The sequence below is a fragment of the Pantherophis guttatus genome, chromosome 8, assembly GCF_059756535.1.
Source record: "Pantherophis guttatus breed Tessera chromosome 8, ASM5975653v1, whole genome shotgun sequence".
Classification (NCBI taxonomy): Eukaryota; Metazoa; Chordata; class Lepidosauria; order Squamata; family Colubridae; genus Pantherophis; species Pantherophis guttatus.
This window is the reverse complement of record NC_142070.1, coordinates 42,888,882-42,911,806: the sequence shown is the minus strand read 5'-3', so window position 1 is coordinate 42,911,806 and position 22,925 is coordinate 42,888,882.

Sequence of the window (22,925 nt, the reverse complement as noted above, 5' to 3'; positions counted from 1 at the left end):
TCTTCATATGTATTAGGTGTTATTTGTTCTCCATTCATATGCATTATGTAATCTTTGTATTTATTTGGTATTTGGTTTCTATTGTTTCTAATAGTTCTTTCAGGCTTGCTATGGTTATCATGCAAATATCTAGCTTCCTTTTTTGTTAATGTGTCTGTCTTTATTTTATGCTGACTATTAGTCCAAGTTTTGGTTTTGTTCTTACTTTTGTTAATATTTTGATTTTCTGTTGTTCCTTCCTCGCAAGATATCGTATCTTTACATTTATTAGGAAATATTTCATTAAGGTGCAATTTTGACCAATTGGCCTGTTCATGGAACACAGCTGTTCTGGATACTATAAATTTGTTATTACTATCAATAAATCTGTACCCTTTGGTTCCAGTTTCGTATCCCATGAATCTTAATCTCCTGGATACGTTTTCTCCCTTTCTCCTTAATTGTTTAGGTATGTGTACGTCTGCAGTGACTCCAAATATGTGCATGTGTGATAATTTGGGTTTTCTATTGTACATCACCTCATATGGTGTCTTATTCACAATACTGGACCAGGTTCTATTTTGAGTGTAATTCGAATAATGTAATGCCTCTGACCAAAATTGTTTGCCTAAACCAGCATCCTCTAATGTGCACCTAATCATGGTTTGTAGTGTGGAATTTTTCCTCTCTGCAACTCCATTTTGAAATGCAGAAAAAGGATTGGACGTGAAATGTAACATTCCTCTATCCTTTAACCATTGGGAGAATTCTTTAGACATGAACTCACATCCCCTATCTGTCATAATTTGCTTTATTCTGATATTATGTTGTGTTTCTATACGTTTGTAGAATTCCTTAAATTTCTGAAATGTTTCATCCTTGTGCTTTAATGTGTAAACAAAACCATATCGGCTGTAGTCATCCACTATTGTTAGGAAGTAACGTTTTCTATAGGTAATTGAGGGACTTAATGGACCAACTAAGTCCATATGTACCAAATCAAAAATATTGTTAGTTGATCTGTTAGATTTTTTTGGTCTGGGACTGGTTTTTAGTTTGGTGGACTTACATACTGAGCATTCCAAATAATTTTCACAATTTTTTATTTTGACACCTTCTGCGTGTTCAGTCATTTTTTGTACTACAGGAAAGCTTGCATGTCCTAACTTCCTGTGTAAGATGTGAGCACACTCATCATGAATTGGTTTACCTATTTTTGGTTTCTTTTCCTTGTATGTGTTTTTGTGATCATGAGTTATTCTACACTCATCATTGTCACTGTTACTGACATTTTCATCATCTGCTTCAATACAATCTTCCATATTTGAATCAATGTTATGTAAACATCTTTCTTTAGTTATCAGATAGGGTAGACCTCCTTTTATCATTACAGTACCTACATTTGTTTTGTTCTTTTCTATAGTTGCTTTCCCCTTTGAGAAAACTATATTGATATCAGATTCTCTGCTTAATTTTATGGCACTTAGTATGTTGTGAGGTATTTCTGGGATTAATAATACCCCCTCTATTTTCCCTAGACCAGGCAAGGTCACATTTCCTTTGCCTAGTACTTGAACCTTTTCTTGATTAGCTACCTTTATCACAGACTTATCTTCTATAAATGAAGATAATATACTTTTGTTGTTGGTGGTGTGATTTGTTGCACCAGAGTCAATAAGCCAATTGTTATTCTCATCCTGCTGTGTTCTGGTGCTGTCTTGTTTATTTAGCCCATTCAGTGACCCAGATTTCCTCTCTTTTGAATTTTCTCTACCCCCTCTACCTTCTTTGTAATTTGGTGGGCTTCTATATTTGTGTCTATCTGTGGAAGATTGTCTGTAATTATATTTGCTCCTATATTCTGGTCTATGTCTCTCTCTTGAGACTTTGGGGCAGTCTCTTCTACTATGTTCCCTGGATCCACAATTGTAGCATCTAAAGGCCTCATTATGTTTATCTTGAAAGACTACTTTCCTAAAAGGTTTGTGGTCTGTTTGGTTACTGGATCGATTTTTTCTTGAATTGTCTTCTGCTATCAATTTGTTAGATAGACTTTCTATGGATAAATATCCCAAATTAATGGTATCTAAGTGTGACATAAAGCTATCCCATGATGGATCAAGTGAATTGATAATAACACTTTTCATTGTTTGATCTGAAATCACTTCCCCCCTCAATTGTAGCTCAGCTCTTATTTTGTTTAGATTTATCAAATGCTCACTTATAGAAACCCCTGGTTTTACTCTAGAGGAAAAGAAATCCTTAGACATTCTTGTGGTTGTAGCTACGCTATCGCTGTGAAATAGATTAAACATGCATTGAATTATTTCTGATACAGTTAGGTTTGGTTTGATGCTATGATACATTGCAGGAGACACGCTAGATATTATTATGAAAAATGCTCTATGATGTAAACAATCTATTTTTAAAGTCCAAGGTCTTCTTGGAGGGCTAGTTATAAAGAATAGTAAATTTTCTTTCATGAAAATAACCTGAAGCTGTTGATACCACTCTTGTAAATTAATGCCATCAATTCTAAGTTTTGGGAAGTCACTGGGTAAGTTACCTACATTATTCTGTCCATTACTTACAACCTGGGGCAGTCCGTGATCTCTCAAGTGCAGGAAATTACAGAACGGCATTGGGATGCTTGCAATGAGTCTGCGCGGTTCTCTGGCCAGTTCAAGTCCTTCTGGGTCGTCTACATAGTTTCGCACATGCGCGTTGTTCATTTTTTCTTTGGTGGCGTCGTGGAAGGTTCTCTCCCTTTCAGCTCTCTCGATCCGCTCCTCCTCAGATGAGTCGGTCTCTGGCTCGGTTTTTGGGGTTCTGGTGGTGGTGACGGTTCTTTTCTTCTTTTTGTGTGCGTTGGTATTCGATTTTGTCTGTGGTGTAGGGCGAAATCGGCATGGCTCTCTGGGCTCGGGCGTCGTCGCTTTCGAAGTCAGGATGGGAGCGTGCAGGTCTTGAGTCGCCGGTTTGATTTCTTGCTTCTTCGTAGATGTCTTGGTAATTTTCAGTCTTGGCCCAAAAGCAGCAAAAAGCGTTTTCATTGCTGATTTTACTTGAGATTTTGTTAAATCGTCTTCACTTTCTGATTTTGGATCATCTGAAGAGTTTGAGACTTCTTTCTCACTTTCTTCGTCTGATAGTGTTTTTCGCGCCAGAAATTTTGAACTGAGCGTTTTGATTGGCTCTGCTCCATTCTCTTTTGAAGTTCGTTGAAACCAAGATGGCTGCCATTCAAAATTTCGCGCGGGATCACATCTTTTCTTTTTAACAACTATTTTCTCAGTAGTCATCTCACTTACGATTTTTTGATCTTTGGGTTTTTCTTTAATGACGTTTTTCTCTCTCGCTGCTCCGCTGTTCTTCAGCATCTCCTGGAGGTCCGCGATGAGACTTTCATCATTCTTTTGGCTTTTTAGTATCTTTAATATCTCTGACCTGAGTTCGTTATTTTCTATTTCGATTTCTTTCTGGTCATTATTTTCACTCATTAGTTCTTCTTCTTCAGTGGTGTATTCTTCGGATTCTCTCGAAATCGCATTGGTGGATTCGTTGATCATCTCTTGATCAGTTTCTATTTCTTTGCTGTAGGCCCTGGTGTTGGGCCTATCTTTCTTGGACATTTTTAATTACTTATTGAGTCAATTAACCATCCTCTGCTACCAGCTTGTTGCAATATTTTCAGGATCAGACTCAATAAAGATAATAGAAGTTAAAGCTTTAAATATATTTCTTTTTAATTATGATAGGCATTCTATATTCACTGAATATTCAAGGTAGAAGCGACGAGAATGGTGAGGGTGGCTCCTTATATATACAAGGGGTGGAGCTAGGAATGGGAGTGGTAAGTTATGAATACATTAAAGTCCAAAGAATAAGTTAACCTCTGATGTTCCATATATACATTATTTACACATTGGAGAATAAGGCATTTACATCTGACAATAAATTTGATAAATAAGGAGCTCAGTTTTGATGCTTCTCTCAGCTTTCAGCAAGCAGCTGTTTCTTTTCCAAACCTCTTGCAGCAAGACAGCCCAGCACAACGATATGGGGGAAAGCTTACCAATTATAAAGCTTTCTGAAAGTTTGTTTTGCTAGGATGCCAATCTCTCTCTTTTTCTGTGCGGAGGAGGGAGTGCTCACCTTTACCAATCTGATCTGTAGGGACTTGACACATTTATTATTCTGCAGCTGCAGAAGTGCTTTTTCCATGCCATGACTGAATTTATTTGCCTTTCACTTCATATTGTACAGGCAGTTCAGTCATCTGTAGCATGTTGAACACAGAGACTTCACTTAGAATTTTCAAAGCCATATGTACTACATTTTCATTCTTATTAACTCTGATTCCTAGTTAATATCAGTTGTGAGCTATTTAATCTTCTTTTTAAGGCCTCTGTGGATCTTGCCAATAAATCTCTCTCCTGGAAAGGTCAGGGCAACAGATCATTAAAAAACATGTTCTCAACTACTGGCACTTCAAAAAGGTGAATCATTCATAGGTAGCTTATAGAAATATGAAAAAGGATTGTCCGTCCAATTACAAGGATTGGTGTTTTCCCCTTCCATATGTAAACAGGTACCGCTAATACTTAAAATGGCAATGAAACACAGAGATTGATTTAATCCCAAATTAAACTTAATTAATACTGAACTATTGCCCTAAGCACTATGAATTCCTCAAATATGGGAAAAATACCCTGCATTGTCCAGTAAGCATTATGATACCATAATATTCCATGAGTCACTGGAATATTAAGACTAGCTCCTAGGCATCAAAGTTTGCTTATTTTTCCCTTAAGGCACAGTTCTGCATGAGCCAACCAATATAAACCCTGTTGATGATATCATCCATTGTTATGAAGGCAGGTTATTTAGAAATTGCATTAAAAGAGTGTAGTTACCTTCCATGCAAGAGAGAAAGGTAATAATCTTTCTTCCAGAAAGTATACTGCCCACATAAACATTATATTCTGAACAAGTTCAATAGTGATGGCTAAAATATATGGTCTCAGAACACTCCCCTAGAAGTCTATAAAGGAGAAATATCCTGACTCAGGTCTTTCATAATGAAAATCAAGAATCATTAATGAGATAGAAGCAGCCTGTAAATAATGTTCTAATTGGATAGCAAGGTCACTTACAGTACACTATAAATTAAGCTTCTTTGGCCATATCCCAACTCTCAATTTATGTCCATCAATGGACCAGTTTAGGTGGTCATAAATATGTAAATGTTATCATCTTTTTTTCCTTCAAGAATATTCCAAACAGCAGTCCAATGATTTTCCCTCTTTCTACACATCTTTTTCAATCACCAAGTTTTTGCTCAAGCAAGTACAATAGCTAATTCAGATGGACATTTACTTGCAAAGTTATAATTGTGATTATAAATTGGACATTTAGTTTAATTGTTTTTGAAAAGGAATCTCCCTGAATTATCACACTAATTTTTCTTCCTGTATTAATTGCAGTATTGAAGTACTCCCACTTTTCTTAAGATACTTAAGAACATTTTCTTAAGACAGATTTTGTTAAGTATTTCTGAGCCTTCGGAAATTAAATCAAGAGTGATCTGTCCGTCTGTCTATCTCTACCTTAACATTTGGAATACTAAAATAGATAGATGGAATAAAGAGAGAATTTTGAGCACTAGGGCAAACAAATTTATGAGAAGTTTGGAATGTAGAGTTGGAATAATGGAAAAATCTATAAAAATCAGTGGGATATTTATTGACCTTCCTACCAGAAAATTGCAGTTGAATGTAATACATTGATAACATTTAAGCCCAATATGAATAATCCATATATCTATGAATTATTCAAGTTTTAGAGAGAATGTAAATGGAAGGATATAATGCTTTTTATAGTGAACCTGTGAAAAAAGTTGCTTCATTCTGGCAGAAAATCTTCCAGGACAAAAGTCATACAATTAAACATAAAAGTAGCACATGTTACAAAATTAGGAGAAATCAGTATTATTACAAATATTTGAGTAAGATAAGTCTAGCTAGTTAATAAAATATTATTATATTTGTCTTAACCACCAAATCTGAAACAACTTACAGCAGAAACTTTTATGTAACAATGTAACAATTAAAAAATAACAGTCAAAGGTATGTTCTATGACTATAGTTGGAAAAAAAACCCATGAAATTAATATATAATTGAATTAAGAATGACTTGATAGTAACAAGACATACAGAGTTGTCTTATCTACTGTAAATATTTCAAATGTTGCAAATTTTAATTGGATAAAAAAATAAAAGTGAAAAACCACAACAATAAAACTTTCTCACTATTCTCTTGTTAGCCATGCCAGATGCAGTTAATTGGCATTTTAGAGCAGGCCAATAAGCCAGGTTAGGAAAGACTGCAATAAGACATAACTATACAGATACTGCAGTAGTGGGTTTCAATTTTGGTCACTACCGGTTTGCTCGTGCATGCTCAGAGATGTACGGGCGGGTGGGCGGAGCTTCCTGCCACCACCACTACCAGTTCGCCTGATCTGGGGCAAACCAGTAGCAACCCACCACTGAGATACTGGCTATATTCACACAGTATGAGTCAGTTTGCCCTAAGTAGTTAAGAAAGAGGGAAACTAAGTTCTTTGTACACACACACACACACACACACACACACCAGCTTCCAAATCCTACCTTGAAATATAGAGTCTGGAGTCTAATGTTTTCAAAGGTATGGGTTCCAGTAGATTAAAGATACAGCAAATAAATTATGGTCATTTTTTCAAATTCTTTCCATCCTTGAATGAATGTTGATACTGTACTTACATCATTTATTTTGATTTCCTATAACCCTTGGAACTCAAAATGCAAATTGTAACAATACCAGATCATTAGATAATATCTGCCCAAATTTGTTGTGTTAGTTTCAGGGTATCAAAGAGTTTTTGCTATTTGAAAGATAGTAATAAAATTATTTCATAATAATACTGGGCCTAATTATTAGAATACCTTAATCTAAATTATACCTAAATGATAACACTATCATTTAGTCATGTCATCATTTCTACATGCAAAAAGAGTTTGCAACTTCAATCTAAATAAATGATACCAAGGGTGGATGAAAAATAAGATTGCAAAGATAATTGATGTCAGATGCTTCAGTCTTTTTCTTTTAGCTGCAGATAGCAATTATGTTTTGCAAGACTTATAAATTCATTGTAACTGCTGAAATAAACAAACATTAAATCAAAGAACCTGGAGCAATCCAATAAATGCTACTTTAAGAAGGTTATTAAAAGCTATTGGCTAACTCAGAACAATTCTGGTATTGTTCTTTGTTCCTATTGTTATTTGCTACTTTTCAAAAGTTACATTATTAAATTATTTTAGACCATAAATCATGTCTGAGTTAACCATAAATATCCCCTGGAGACTAAAAATTACTGGATGTTTCAATGCATTTTGAATGGCCATTTTCCTGGAAAAAAGTAGAAGGAGGTTGGCTGTTGTAGAAATTCAGCCATTATCTTAACATATTGGGTGAACTAGGCCATCACATTAGGTAATAACATGGTTTATTTTGGTGGGCAAGCATGACATATGAACAGAGTAACTGATTTTTATTATCCCAGATTTAGAGTGTTGTATAAACCCAGACAATCAGTATTAACATTCCTGAGCCTGAAAGACATTTCTCTTAATATTTTTTTTTAAATACAGAACTATATGTATATTCCAAGGAAGTTCCAAATTTATAGACAATAAAGGGAACTTGGTGACCCGTGGCACTTTAACAGGAAGATTACTTAAGTTCTTTGCTGTTTGCTTATTTGAATGAAATGGAATATTTTTAAATTGGATTGGAACTTTGGTACCCCAAAGGAGGAATATTTCCTCCAACAATTGGAATTCTAACTTTCAGCCATGGCTTAATTTAAAATGAGTGCCATAAGCAGCACAGTTGATGACAACTGTGTCTTTGTTTTCTTGCAAAATTAAACTTGGTTTACTTTTGAACTAATAATAAGTTATACACTTATAATCACTCTACTCTTCATGAAGCATCAGTGTCCTTTCTGTTAGTCTGGTTTAACAGTAGAACCACTGAGTCTGCAGTATGTTGTACTCTCCTAATCCATCATGCTGTAATCACAAAATCTATTTGTTGGAATGAGTCAGTTAGGTGAAATACTCATCCAGATTTCTGGGGCTTTGCTAAACTCTACCCTACTCTGCATACATGGATCCTATGTGCGTATGAGAAGAAGCAAGCTTCATTTTTAATATGTAGATATTTATTTGCACATCTTAGGAAATCCACACATTTAACAAATATTAGGATCCAATCTGGGTCAGTCACCGGGACCAGAGATTTTGTCTTACAAGCTTTCAGACTCATGCTGGAGCCCATCTTCAGGGAACTTCTCTGTAGCAGAGCAGACTTTCCCTGAAGATGGGCTCTACATGAGTTCAAAAGCTTGGAAGACAAAACCTCTGGTCCCAGTGACCGACCCAGATTGGATCCTGCAATATTATCCTTGGAAAACATATATTCGGCTTCATTAATAACAAATATTAGGGCTATACAAATCTTCAAAGAGGTTTCTGCTTCAAAAATAGTTCAGGAACCACTTCTTCAAACATACCCTTATGTACCTTTGTCTACCACCACTTTCATTTAATTATTTTTATTATCACATTACTTTGCTTTGACTTGTTCCTCAATTAGAAATGCTCTTCTGGCTATGGAACTGCTAATTGAGATTCGAAGATAATATAAAACATTTCCTTGAGGAGAACCAATATTGTATCTTTGCCTTGATGTGATCAATACTTTTCACCAAAGAACACACAAAATTTAGAATTTAGGTTCGTGACATCCTTTGATTCAGTGACAGAAAACAAATCTAATAGTCTGGGGATGGGCTTATAGAAATACACAAAATACTGAAAAAGTTGTATATTTTGAAGCTCCTTTGATATATTAACATTTCTACTATCTTGACATACATCACAGTATGTGTTGAGGAGAGTCAAAACAATGGTTTTTGCCAAATATTTTGAAAATTGAAATAGCTTTCTAGCCATAGGTTCAATTGCTAAGAAATGTAGCGTATTTATGAGAATTCCAATTGCTCATTTTGCTCATAAGGCATTTGATTTTTTTTGATGGGGGCAATAATGGAAGATAAAAAAATAGTTTCAGTAATCCAAAACCACTCGTGTCACTCCTCTCCTGACATTAGCACAACCCAATGTACCATTTCTAATTCCACCGTAGCAATTATTTATTGTTCTAAGCCCAAAGGCCCAATACCGAGACAGTTATATTGAGGCAGTTTCTTCAATTGGCATCTAGAAGTGAAGTGTGCCTTTATGATAGACTGATGTGGGTTAAAATGATAAATTGAACTAGAAAGACAATGAAATAAGCTGGATACCAAACACCAAAATGACACTTGCCTAACCCTCCATTAAACCTAAAATTGCCTTTCTACTTAGAATTGTGGTATTTACTTCTTTGTTATTTGGCATTGGTTTCCTAATTATTATTGTTAGCTGGAGCAGTTCTGATATTTTAAAATCTATTTTTGTTCAATTAAATGCTAAAGAATTTGCTTCAGAAATTGTTTCAAAGTCTTTCAGACAAGTATTCATAGTTGGAATCTGGTATCTTTGCACTTAATGATTTAGGAAGTGGACAAGGGGTATATATCAAGTATACAAACATTTCTTCAGGACCTATAATATCTCTGGTGACTACTCTTCAATTGAATTTCAAGGAAAGATTGAAACTTATGAGAAATGATTCCTCTCATGGGCTTCCCCCCTCCCCACAAAGACAGCTATTATCAAGCTATTGGGATTCTTGCTCTTGAGAAATTGTTGAAAAAATTATTGTTCCTCAGTAGAAATGTGGAGAAATTGTTCCCACTCCCCACAATTTACAATTATGGTGGATAATGTTGAATATTGTGGACTTAGGTCTCAAAAACCTCATGAGACAGACACATAGGTGCATCTGACTCAGCAAATGGCAGATACCACATCTACAATCCATGTTTGTTCCCTAGTTGTGATAAATGTCACCTTCAGCAATTGATCCTGGAATTAAGAAATTACATATTAACCAATATCCGTGGCTTAAGCTAGACACATGCATTTTAGTAGCGAGGACTGATACTCCCATGCAGATGGAATCCCTTTATTGAAATGAATGAAGGTCTAGTAATTTAGGATAATTCAACAAGACCTCCCACACTCATAAATAATTATAGTGTCAATGGATTCTCATCTGTGAAAACTTATGGTCTAATAAATTTGTCTGCCTTTAAGGGATCACAGATTTTACTGCATCAGTCTTACATGCTGATATTAAGAAAATGTGTATACGTTTATTACATACAATATGGACAAGTAATTCTAAAGCAGTAGTTTTATATGGTAAGAAAGTCATAGGATTCAAATCCAACTTGCTGAAGCTTGAACACTTCATAAATAATAATGTAGAAATATTTGAGCAAAATTATCTCAAATAAATTTTAATGCTGTTAGCCTGGCTAACAGGAGATGTGCTTCTTATTTGCCTAACCTTGAACACTGCTAAAAGCCCTCAAAAATAAAATAAAATAAAAACAAAGAGGCTAAATATGTTGTATTTATATATGATATTATTATCATCTCAGTCTGGGGTGGGTTCTACTTACCTTTACTACTGGTTCGCAATGGGATCGCGTGTGTGTGTAAGCGAATGCATGCACAGATCACCGATAATGACATCCAGGGTGGTGGATGGAGCCTCCTGCCTGTTTTACTACCAGTTCTTGTGGACCGATCCGAACCGCGGGCAACCCACCACTGATCTCAGTTATAATATTTGTTGCATGTGACACTGATTTGAATAATCTTGTACCCTGTAATGGAATGTGTGGATGACCTTGAGGAATAACGGAAGAGGTGGTGCTATGAAGGTCACTCAGGAGGTTGGCAGCATATTGTATAAAAAATCGCTTGACAATTAACATAGAGAAATCAAAGGTAATGATATTTAGCAGGCAACAAAATATGAGGAGATGGGCTTTAAATGACAGAAGAATAGAACAAGTTCAGTCATTTACCTATTTAGGGCTAGTATTTCAGACAAATGGCAAATGGAATAAGCAGGTAAAAGCCGGAGCTCGGAAGGCCATGGCTCAGATGGCTCAATTAAACAAATTTATTTTAGAGAAAATTCCATCTTCATTAATCCCAGTGCTAAAGGTCTTCCAGGTGAAAATTGAACCAGTACTTACCTATGGGGCGGAAATATGGGGGTCAGTTAAGTTGCCTGGGCTGGAAACTCCTCAAAATAAGTTCCTGAGGAAAATTTTGGCAGTGTCCCCTAGAACCCCAGTGTAGTAAGGGCAGAAATGGGAGTCCATGCGATTGGCACTAGGGGCTTGTTGAAGACTGTTTATTATTGGTTAAGAATAATTGAGATGGAGGAAGGGAGGTTACCAAAATTAGCGCTAATGGAGCAGATTATCTCAAGTAATAAAAATAACTGGTTATCAAGAGTTCTGAAGCAGGTATCTAGCTCTGGTATTCCTTTAAATTGGCAGCAGTACGATCATAGGCAGATCCGAAATTGGATTGCAGAGAGATTTAAGGACATTAGTGCCCAATCGGATATTGCACAGGTGACAGCAGTAAAAGTTTGCCCCTGGTTATAAGCCAATAAACAAATTTTTAAAATAGAAAAATATTTAACTGTGTCTTTATTTCCTGTCATAAGGAGATTTTTTACCAAATTGAGATTAGACCAACTTCAAACAAACATGCTTCGGGGTAGGTATAAGGGTATTCCTGTGAGAGAAAGTGTCTGTTTATGTGGGACGGGGGAAGTTGAAACAATGTCCCATGTAATTTTTGATTGCCCCCTATACTCAGATTTGAGGGAACATCAACTGGGCAGGATCTTTTATACCAGCACCCCTAAGTCTAAAGAGCGCTTCTTGCAACATTGTCTGTTAGGTTCTAATTTGCAGTTGGTGAAATGGATTGCCAAATTTGCGGTAAAGTTGATGGAAAAAAGGACAAAGTTGGTGCAGCAGAATGTGGTAGATTGTAGGTAAGACCATTTGATCTAATAATGTAATTTTAATAGTAGTTTTAAGACTGATTGGGTAGATGCAGGGGTGACATTATAATATAATTTAATCATATTTAAATTGTATTTCAAATTATTGTATTTTATTCCGATTTCATTTTAGATCGTATTTTATTCTAATTGCATTTTTAATCGTGCGTTATTCCAATTTCATTTAAATTGTTTTACCAAACTTTTGTAATGATTTGTTTCTGCACTTTGATATGGCCCAAGGGCTAATCAATAAATAAATTCATTCAGTTCTGAATAAGGGAAGAGGTGGTGTCTGGAAGGCATGAGACAAGAGAAGAAGTAACATCCTGCACCGCCAGGGGCTCAACAGTCAGAGAAATTTATTAATGAGTCAGTTTAGAAGCAGCAGTAGGTAGTTTGTACTTTCAGACTTGAAAGATTTGAACAAGGAAAGTAGAATGAGTTCATCTAGTAATGTGTCCTGTCTGGTTTACTTGGGACGGCTAAGGGTACCCATTAATGGCAACTTAAAATTTATTGTTAGTGGTTTATTATCAGCTACAGTGGGTTATATAAAAAAGATCATGTATACTAGGGATATGGACATATTGTCTGTCTATCTGTCTGTCTATCGATCTATCTATCATATCAGTGGTGGGTTGCCCCTGGTTTGGACCGGTTCACAAGATGCAGTAGTAAAACTGGTGGGAGGCTCCGCCCACTGACCCGGACGTCATCAGGAAGCTTTCGCGCGGCCCCGTTGCAAACCAGTAGTAAAGGTAAGTAGAACCCACCCTTCACTCACTCTTTGTAAATGACTAAGTTAATTTTTATTATACTATTCTTGTAGCATAATTTGTGCATGTGAAAGAAATTATTAAAATAATTGATAATTTATCAATGATGTATTGTGGAGAATTTATAGAATAAATTTAAAACCTAAGGGGAACAAGTGCTTTCCTTTTTGTTATTACCATGCTTGTTACTTCTATATAATTGAAGTTGCAATAAGAATTTCAGATGCTCTAAAAGCAACTTGGATTTCACTGCAGCTTTTAGCTACTGTATCTTTCAAGCAAAGTATTCACCTCCTGAACCTGCTGCAATAAAGATCATTTAACACCCTGGAATTGCACCCTTCAGCACAGTGAACAAATGCACCACTTCCTCATTCTCTGAACATTTAAAAGAATGGACACATTATTTATGACATAATATCCTCTTTATGTGATTTATTCACAAGAAAAACAATTACTCTTCTGTTCAAAGAATCTTTCTCTGGCCTAGGCTAAGCAGTGTTCAGCTTTATGTTTCTCACTACATTTATAATTTCTATTTCTTCAGAAAGGTCTCTTGCAATGGGATTGCTAATGTATAAAAAGGCTCACTTTTATATCTCCACCCAAGTTGCACAGATGTGACTAATCTCTGTTGCCACTATAGAATCCTAATTATCTATCAAAGCAGCGATTCAGAAGCAGCTCTACCTTTTAGGTCCCTGCCCAGATTTGAAAAAGATGCAGAAACTCTTTTATCTTCTCTGTTATGGTTACGGTAAGCACCCACACTTTTTTATTAAGGACAGTCCTTTATTTCAGAAAGCTTACTTAGATTTATTTTTTCAAAAGCTCACTTTTGTTCTTTGTTTTGGTCATTTAACTTTTACCATACAAATGATATTACTTAATTCACAGGCTTTCACATTCATGTCAAAACATAGAAAAGGAATAGCCTTTAAGTAAATATAGTTTAAATATAGTTTAAAATAAATGTACATGTATTGTTTGGTTTTAATTTGTTCTTTTAGAATACACATTTTTGCAAAGTTTTTATTGATTTTGTTCTCCAATGTCCTTTCTGAACATGAACAATTAAGAGATGTGGTGGCTCAGTGGCTAAAACGCTGAACTTGTTGATCGAAAGGTCGGCAGTTCAGCGGTTCAAATTCCTAGTGCCGCGTAACGGGGTGAGTTTCTGTTACTTGTCCCAGCTTCTGCCAACCTAGCAGTTTGAAAACATGTAAAAAATGCAAGTAGAAAAATAGGGACCACCTTTGGTGGGAAGGTAACAGCGTTCTGTGCTCCTTTGGTGTTTAGTCATGCTGGCCACATGACCATGGAGACGTCTTCGGACAGTGCTGGCTCTTCGGTTTTGAAACGGAGATGAGCACTGCCCCCTAGAGTCAGGAACAACTAGCATGTGCAAGGGGAACCTTTACCTTTACAGGTTTGTGTTCATAGTTAGGGACCCTCCACCCCAAGATATGGCTTGTCCTAGCATCGTTAGCTTTCAGGAAGCATTTGCAGATCTGGTTGCTTCCTTGGCATTGAAGCCATCAAATTAGATCAGTTTTCCCTGCAAGGTGTAGAATATATATTGGTATACTTTGACTGTGTGTCTTATTGTTGTAATTGTTTGGTTATATCTTTATTGTGTATATTATGATTCTCTTTAGATTAAATTGTGTGGTCACATAAAACAATCATTTCTAGGAATAGCATTCGCTTGTGCCTCCGAGATGTCATTATTCCTAGGTTTCACCTCTTCATTTGAATCCTATTAAATTTCCTTGACATTTTTTTTTCAATAGACTCACTGGCTATAAAAATCCAGACAGAATTGCAAGACTCTATGGATATTTGTTTTCTTTTGCTGCTTTTTTGTCCTATTTCATGCAACACAGAGAACACTTTGTCTTATGAATAAATTCAAGTGGAGAATGGATTTCTGCATGGAAAAGGGGAACAGAACATGATGGTCTAAATGGCACTTGACAGATTAATAACTGATCTGGCCAAGAAATGACCCTTTTCTATTCTATCCAGATCTTTCACTTCTCTTTGTTTTTGGCTCATATAGTCTGATTTAGACTGTTGTCTTTTTCAAAAAAAATCTTTCAATTTACTGATGTTTAGATTGTACCAGCTACCAAAGTTTCTGAGAACAGATCTTGTGTTGACTTTTTTCCTAGCTATTTTTTTTTTCATATGATGATGTTCAACTAAAATTTCCAGACAACTTGTAAAACCAAAATACAATAAAGCATTTTAGAATTAGACAAGTTATAAACAGTGCAACATAGCATAAGTGCAACATAGCATAATATACTCTTTAATAAAAGCAATAACACCAACAAAAGAAACAGAAAACACACTGAAGCTTTATTCGGCACTGATTATCTTGGGGATTTTGCAATAAAAGCAGAAAATCTTGCCTGGATGACTGGTCATTCCATTTGAAATGATGGAGGACCTTCAATAAACAATTTGAGACTCTTGCTTTTATCCATGCACATACCTATAATTTCATGATATTTTCAACATCAGGCATATGGGAAAAGTTAGGAAAGGATTGGATGTCAGAAACTGAGACCGAATGAAATAGAGGAGGATGGTGTGAGACTCCAAGTGATAGTTGCTCACTGCTAACCTACCTGATTAAGGGATTTTTTTTTTTTTTTTAGTAAGCAAAATTGTAGTGCAGGGAATACTCCATACCAGAGAAATGTTCCACTCCCTCAGAATTCAGTATTCATATTCAGATCCAATAGTTTGAACAACTTTGTCTCCCTCCATTCTATACTATGTCTATATTATTAAAATATTAAAAAATATATTAAAAAGACAAATATTGGAAAATAAGAATGAGAAAAAAGAAACAAGGAAATACAAAGAAGGACAGCTACATTTAAGTTAATAACAAAAACCATGTCTAAAAAAAATTAAAAAACAAATTGCATCCTTTCTTTCCATTTATATCCTTATCCAAAATATTTAAATGTTTCATTAAATATTAGTTCTTCTTGTTAGTTTCTGAGTCCCAAAAAGCAAAAATCAGTTATCGCTGTATTTGTTGCTGATATACTTGTGTGGAAACTGTTCTTTTATTAGTTAACTGTTCTTTAACTGTTGCTTAATTAGTTAGATTTCTGTTGTGAGTCAGTTTTGCTATTGTAGTATGTTCTCTGGTTTCAGTTGCCCAGCTAATGTTGGAGGCCAGGTAATCTCTTTTTGATGTTGTACTAGGTTTATTCCTGCTGGGGTCAACATATATTATAGTAAATTGTTATTTTTTATGTTTTCTGGGATTATGAATAAATACTAGTGAAAGGTTTCTCCCTTTCTTGTAGGGATAAAAGCTGCAGCTGAAGACAGCTGAAAGGGCCATGCTGTAAGGGCATCATAAAAAAGGGGCAGGATAATAACATACCTTAGATATGAGGTATCTCATATCTAAAAATCTCCATTTCTTTGTTTCTCTAAGGCAAAGATGGATGATAGTGCCACACGTAACCATAAATGTATAGAGACGTATCCTAGTAGTGACCCTTGGGCTATTTTTCCATGCATGGATGTTCTTGAGAATCTACTTTCAAACAATTGATATTGCATGTCTTTGATTTAATCAATTGCAACAAAGAACAAAATATTCTGTTCTAGAGAGATGAGTGTATCGGAATGGAAATGAAAACAGCATATGTACAACAGTAATAGTAATAAAAAAGCACATTCACTGCAATCTGTACAATCATTATCCCAACATACACAAATAATAATAATAATAATAATAATAATAATAATAATAATAATAATAATAATAGGAACATCAGGTTGAGAAAGTTTTAGAGAATGAGAAACTCAAGATCTTGTGGTACTTTAGGATTCAGACTGACAGGCACTTGGTCCACAACACACCTGACATAACAATAGTTGAAAAGAAAAAAGTATGGTTCATTGACATTGCAATACCTGGTGATGCACGGATTGAAGATAAGCAGCAAGAAAAAATCACAAAGTACCGGGATTTGCAAATTGAAGTTGAGCGACTGTGGAAAAAGAAATTGTGTGTTGTCCCGATTGTAATTGGAGCCCTTGGAGTAATACCCAAAGGGCTACCCCGCTATTTAGAAATTCTAAATTTGCCGGACTTGAACATTTTGACTCTACAAAAAACCACCTTACTCGGAACAGCTTACATCCTCCGACGATACCTTAACAGTTCCTAGGTCCTTGGTTAGGACTCGAGCTGCTGAGCTATTAACCAGCCTCAAAGGCTGTGAATCTCACTAAAAATTAAATAATAATAATAATAATAATAATAATAATAATAATAATAATAAACATTGAGTAGATTTGTTTGAGTATTTCAGTGTATTTGAATGAAGAAAGCCAGCTGTTAGTGTGTTTTAGCTGAAAAGAAGAAGAGATTAAAAAGAGAAAAAGTGTAGGCAGGAGGAAGGAAATCCATAGCCAAATATGGGGGGGGGGGAATCCACCTTCATTTTTTAAAATGGAAGGAGAAGTGGAAGAAAAAGCTATAGAATATAGGAATCTTGGCTGGGGGAAAAAGCAGGTTCTTTAGGGAAAGATTAAAGACTGAACCAGTATTTTAATTGATGTGTTGCATGAACAAAATCTGAACAGCAAGTTTTATTCTAAGGATTGGGTGAGGGTTGAATTTGGTCAGCAAATTTAATTTGGTTAAATGGATTTCTATCAAGTTTGAGATCAGTACTGCAGACATATAATATTGATAGTCTGTTCCCAGGATCAGAGGAGAGCCAATTCCTGGGAGTCAATTTAAGAACCAATTTCCAGAATAGGTTAATGGTTAAATTTGGTTTGCGGGTCATAAACTCATTTTCTATCAACCTTGCAATCAGAACTGCAAATACCTGAAATTCAAAACCTGTTTTTATATCCTAGTGCAACACGTTTACTCATTTTTATTGCTTCATCATTATGAACTGATACTAAATCACCAACTTCAATATTTCTTTCAATATCTCTTATTTTTTTAAGCTATACAAACTTCAGTTAAATTCTATAAAGATAGATCTTTTGTGGCATTCTGTGGTAAAATGATTATCTAACAAATAGCTAGCATTTACTTGTTATTTCAGTTTGTATTTCAAGTTGAGGTAGTGTCAAATAATCTACTTTATGGCCTGCTACTATCTGAGAAGACCACCACACATTTAGTCAGAAAATGTACTGACATTTCCAGAAAACAAATTACAAGGCTACTTTTAAGACTTACTTAAAAACATCTGATATTTATTTTAAAATATCCTGATATTTAAGGATTATGGGATGCTTTTTTTAAGGTGTCCTTTAAGTAGGATAATTCCAGCCTGATCATTTATTTATTTATTTATTTATTATTCAAACTTCTTTACCGCCCTTCTCCTTTCGGACTCAGGGCGGTGAACAGCCAAAATAAAAACATTTATACATAACATTACAGTTAAAAATAGATTTAAAATAATTAAATAAATTTGGCCCGTAATTTAAAACTTGTCAATTTAAAATCTGTATCAAATTTTAAAACCTACCATAAAATCAAGACAGACCGGCTAACTGAAGAAAGTAAATTTTTAGGGCCCGACGAAAAGTCCGGAGGTCAGAGATCATTCGTATCTCTGGGGGTAGGTTGTTCCAAAGGGTAGGTGCCACCACAGAGAAGGCTCTCCTCCTGGGGGTCGCCAGCCAGCATTGTCTGGCCGACGGCACCCTGAGGAGGCCCTCTCTGTGGGAGTGAACCGGCCGGTGGGAGGCTATTGGTGGCAGAAGGTGGTCCCGTAAGTACTCCCTTGAGGGAGAAAACTGGCTGATCTGTTTGTGTTCTTGGCTGTTCACAGTATTTTCAGAAATATTTTTTTTCCCCATTCAAGACTCTGGGAATGGAAAAGTCTTTACTTTCTTAATTTTGTTCTCAATTCATGCATTACTCTTGAAGTGACTTATGTCAATGAAATAATTTACAAACCTCCTGATGAGATGTTCAAACTGCATTATATTATAGAGATTTAAAAGCAAGGTTTTACACCTAGGCAGGAAAAGCCAAAAGTATAAGTACAGATTAGGCAAAACCTGGCTCAGAAACAGGAACTGTGAGAGGGACCTTGGAGTCCTAGTGGACAATCACTTAAACATGAGCTAGCAGAGTGCTAGCAGCCGCCAAAAAAGCTAATATAATTCTTGGTTATATAAACAGAAGTATAGAATCAAAATTACATGAAGTATTGGTAGCCCTTTATACATCCTTAGTAAGACCACACCTGGAATACTGCATCCAATTTTGGTCATCACATTACAAAAAAGTTGTTGAGACTTTGGAAAAAGTGCAAAGAAGAACAGCTAAGATAATTAAGGGCCTGGAGACAAAAACATATTAAGAATGGTTTTAGGAAATGGAGGCTAGAGAAAAGAAGGACTAGGGGTGACATGATAGCAATACTCCAGTATTTGAAGGGCTGCCACAAAGAAGAGGGGATCAATTTATTTTCAAAAACACTAGGAGGCAAGATTAGAAACAATGGATGGAAATTAATCAAGGAGGGAAGCAATCTGGAATTAAGGAAAACGAGTCTTTATTGATTAGCCCTTGGGCCACATCAAAGTGCAAAGTTCCAGAAACAAATTATTGCTAAAATTTGACAAAAGCAATTTAAAATGGAATTGGATAAAATACAATTAAAATGAAATTGAAGTAAAATATGAATTAAAATGAAATTGGAATAAAATATAGTCTAAAATGACAATTGGAATAGAGTACAATAATTTAAGATATAGATAAAATATGATAAAATTATATTTCTGTGTCATCCCTGCAATCTACCCCAATCAGTCCCATATATACAGATTTTAACTGAACCATTTTGCTTAAGTATTGTGCTGTGTTAAATGTCATTTTCAGATTCTGACCGCACAAATGGTAAGTTGTTTTAATATGGGATCCCAATGGATCATTCTTTTGGTATATAGACCGAGTTACCTGTACAGGCTACAATCAAATAGGATGTGAACCAGGTCTTCTACCTTGCCACTGTGCAAATGCAGAGACATTCATTGTAGGGAATAGAATGGAATCTCCCATATCTGACCATTGTGTCGAGCTGTTCGAATCTTGCTCGCATAAATATCTCTCTTAGATGTTTTGGCAGTTGTAACTTCAAATAGCTGTCTATTTGAAAAGTATATTTGTATTTGCACAGCCACTTCAAGTTACCCATCTTACATATAGCCATATCATTTTGTGTTTCTATATCCTTAATTCTTTGGGCAGCTCTTTTTTTAAATCATTCTCCTGTTATGCAAGAGACAGGAAGGCCACAGCTTCTGACAAAATTTGTTAGTTTGGTGATCCGGGACATTTGTGATTGTGATTTTATTTGCTCTAGTAGACATAACTTGGGGAGTCTATCAGTCTCCATTTCATTGACTTTGTGCTAGTAGTTATGTTAGATCATGGGAGGCAATGAAGAGACAGGAGGACAGACAGTAACTTATTTATTTTTTATTACATGTATTTAAACTTAAATAAACTTCAGCTCTTTATTTAAGTAAGTGACTTCTGCTAAGGCTGAGGCGGCGGCAGTTCCTTTTAAAGAGAGCAGTCCCACCGATTCAGCCACTGACAACACTTTACATTTCCCTCCGTTTGAATCCACCAATCAGTGGTGGGCCCTGTTTGAATCCACCAATCAGTGGTGGGCATGCAAATGTCCAGCTAAACCCGGACCTGAGTGAAGACTACATCCCTGGCTTCACTTGCTATTTACATATGTAACAAGTTATATGCTCTAATTTTGGATACTGCATGAATTGTATGAATTCCCAATTCAGCTCTAACTGCTGCAGCAGATGTTCTTAGATCTACACCCAAAATACATCTCAAATGCTGGGACTGTGTTTGTTTTAGGACTGAGGTTGAGTATAGACTCCAAACTTCTGCTCCATACAAGAGCATAAGGCCCGGGAAACCTTAGCTTTATATACTTTAATTAATGGGTCTAGGGACCCTGGGTAACTATGATTTTTTAGTTTAAGCAGTAAATTCAAATGAGCTTTTGCTCTAAGTGTACTCCATTGATAATGGCAAGCCCACGATCCAGTCTTGGAAAAAGTTACACCTAAATATACAAAGGTGTTAACCTGTTCAATTGGTTCACTGTCTAATTGCCATGCCAACAACCTGGAATTAAGGAGAAACTTCTTAACAGTGAGGACTATGAACCAGTGGAAGAAGCTTACCTTCAGAAGTTGTGGGTGATTCATCACTGGAGATTTTTAAGAAGAGACTGGACAACCACTTCAGACAACCACTGAAATGGTATAGGGTCTACTGCTTGAGTAGGGGTTGAACTAGAAGAACTCCAAGGTCCCTTCCAGCTATATTCTGATTGGGATTGAGTTGAATCTGATTGAGATGTTGTACAGTGTTAAAAGTCTCACAGTATTAACAAGAAATTCTAAATATAACCAATTATGATTTTCCATAAGTTTATTTTTTAAAGTAATTTATTGCAAGCACAATATAATAGAAGATCAGAATCATGCAATCCATGGCAAGCAAAAGTTGCACTTTAAAGAAGCAGGATAGGAAAAATATTGACAATCAATCCATTGATCCACACATCAAGAATTGGCTGATGGGATCTAATGATTCTCCTTTACAAGATCAGAATCCTTCGACACTGGAAAGAGATAAATCAAATGTTCCTATGAGACTGAAATATCCTTTGTACATTTGCAGTTAGGAAGTAACGCTTTTAAAATATCTAGTATTATATATTTATCAGCATTTTATTATAGTGCTGAAAACAAAGTCATTATTTGGCTAAGGATTATTTGGTATGATGTTAAATGTACCTACAGCTGTTAAGATGAAAATTTGAGAAAAAGGATGTCATGAGCCGGTGAACTTAACAATAGGGAATAAGATTTATATTGCTAGTATACCGTGATAAATTCACCTCAGTGTGCTCTTCTTCAGAAATGATTACACTCTAAAGCAACATATATCATTTATTTTTCTCTCTGTGTATTTCTCTCTACAGCTGTTTACATATATAGGATAGGATTCTTTCAAAATTAAATATTTATAGAAAAATATAGAATAGTCAATAGGTACACATGACAATTAGCAAAGACTGAAATCTCTCTCTCTCTCTCTCTCTCTCTCTCTCTCTCTCCCCCTCCCTACCTCACTCCCTTCCTTCCCTCCCTCCCTCCTTCCCTCATCTAGCTATATCTATCTATCTATCTATCTATCTATCTATCTATCTATCTATCTATCTATCTATCTATATATCTTTTTTTTCTGAAGTTCTGTTTCGGAGGCTTTCAGAGGTAAGGAAAGAAAGTTTTTTCTGAAACAGAGTTTCAGAAGTTTCAGAGGCAGAAAAAAAAAGAAAAAAGAAAAAAGCAAGGCACAGAGCTCACAACCAAGGAACCTGTTGCTAAAATTCACCTCTGGGAACAGCTGATTGGGGGTATTCCGGGAGGCTGACCTACCTGCCAATCAGCTTTTTTTTAAAATTTTCCTCCCCCCAAAATAAGGTACGTCTTATACTCCGATGCATCTTATATCTGAAAAATACAGTAGTTTATCATCATTTGTAGTCATGCAGAACAATGTAAGCTTGGAGAACGGAAAAGAAACTAGTTATATAGCACTCTATATCCTAAAGGTTTTTAGAGTCTGTGTGAGTATAAACACAGCCTCTAGCTGCAACATCTTAAAGCAAGTGTATTTTTTTCCTGAAATGTGAAAAGGGGACTGCCCCCAGATGCTAGATTTGTACTTCCATTTTCTGGGAAGTACTTCTGGGCAGAGTGAACCTAAAGCACTGCACAGCCTAAAAGAGACAGGGGTTTAGCCAAAGAGTTATGAACTCCTACCACAAGCCACAATCAGCCATATTCACTGTGCATTCCAATAAATGAAGCTTAGGATACGACTACTTTGACAATTATACAATGGAAGCTTTTGTTTTAAGTCTAGGCAATTATTACCTAAGTCTGATTTTCAGACTTCTTGTATTCTAGTAATTGTAATTATGGAAAAGCAAGCAACGAAAA